Genomic DNA, 1,991 nt, shown 5'->3' on the forward strand with positions numbered 1-1,991 from the left:
ACGTGTGGCCCACGGAAAACATTTATCCAGCCCACCGGGTGTTTTTGCTGCCACTGCCTGTCCTGCTTAGCAGCCGACTCATCCCAGGCCCTCAGTGCACGTGTGTTGAATGTCTGAGGGACAGTGAACTGGCCCCCTGTTTAAAAAGTTTAAGGACCTCTGAACTGGATGGATAAGAAAATCAACAACCTATTACAAATCAGGAGGAAATAAAGAATGATATAGCTACAATAAAAACAATATGGAAGCTTTCAACAGTAGATTAGGATAATCAGAGGACAATGATTGGGTTATGAAAGAGATCAAAGAAGAAATTAAAAACATCCTGGAAATGAATGAGAATGAAAACAAAACAATCCAAAACAAAACAATCCTGTGGGTCACAGTGAAAGCAGTCCTGAGAGGGAAATTCATAGCATTACAGGCCTACCTGAAAAAAAACAAGAGAAACTGGTAATAAATTATCTAACTCTACAACTTAAAGAATTATAAAAAGAGCAACAAGAACAGCCCAAGTGAGCAGAAGGAAGGTGATAATAAAGATTAGAGCAGTAATGAATGACAGAGAGACCAAAAAAATACAAAAGATCAATGAAACCAAGAGCTGGTTCTTTGAAAGGATAAACAAGGTTGATGAACCTTTAGCCAGGCTCACCAAGAAACAAAGAGAGAGGACCCAAATAAACAAAATCAGAAATGAAAGAGGTGAAGTAACAACTGACCCCACAGATATACAAAGGATTTTTAAAAATGCTACAAACAACTCTACTCCAACAAACTGCACAACCTCAATGAAATGGACATATTACTAGAAAATTACAAACTTCCAAAACTAAATCAGGAAGAATCAAAAAAGCCTGAATAGTCCAATAACTACTGATGAAATTGAAACAGTAATCAAAAAGCTTCCAGCAAACAAAAGCCCTGGACTGGATGGCTTCACAGGGGAGTTTTACCGAACATTCAAGAAGAACTAAAACCAATCCTTCCCAGACTACTCCAAAAAGTTTAAGTTAAGGCACACTTCCAAGCTCTTTCTGTGGAGTCAGCATTATCCTAATCCCAAAAACAGATAAAGACACTACAAAGAAAGAGAATTACAGACCAATATCCCTGATGAACATAGATGCTAAAACCATCAACAAAATTCTAGCAAACCAGATCCAGCATTACATTAGAAAGATCATACACCATGACCAAGTGGGATTTATTCCAGGGATGCAAGGCTGGTACAATATCCACAAATCAATAAACGTGATACATCATGTAAACAAACTGAGAGACAAAAATCATGTAATTATATCAATTGATATAGAAAAGGCATTTGACAAAATCCAGCACCCTTTTCTGATAAAAATACTCAGCAAAATTGGAATAGATGGATCATACCTTAACATAATAAAAGCCTTATATGACAAACCTACAGCCAACATCATATTCAATGGGCAAAAACTAAAACAATTTCCCCTAAGAACAGGAACAAGAGAAGGATGCCTGCTTTCACCACTCTTGTTCAACATAGTACTGGAAGTGCTAGCCACAGTGATCAAACAAGAAGAAAAAATAAAAGGCATCCAAATTGGAAAAGAAGAAGCAAAATTGTCATTATTCACAGATGACATGATACCGTACATAGAAAACTCTAATGACTCCATCAAAAAACTATTAGAAATGAATTCGGTAATATAGCAGGATACAAAATTAATGGCAAGAAATCTATGGCATTTCTTTACACCAATAGTGAACTTACAGAAAGTGAGACTAAAAAAGCAATCCCATTTACCATCACACAAAAAAAATTAAGACACCTAGGAATAAACTTAACTAAGGAGGTAAAATGCCTCTACTCAGAAAACTATAGGACAATGAAAAAAGAGATAGAGGAAGACATAAAAAGATGGAAGAATATACCATGTTCATGGATTGGCAGAATCAACCTCATCAAAATGTCCATACTACCCAAAGCCATTTATAAATTACATGCAATCCCC

The sequence above is a fragment of the Myotis davidii genome, unplaced genomic scaffold (genome assembly GCF_000327345.1).
Source record: "Myotis davidii unplaced genomic scaffold, ASM32734v1 scaffold450, whole genome shotgun sequence".
Classification (NCBI taxonomy): domain Eukaryota; kingdom Metazoa; phylum Chordata; class Mammalia; order Chiroptera; family Vespertilionidae; genus Myotis; species Myotis davidii.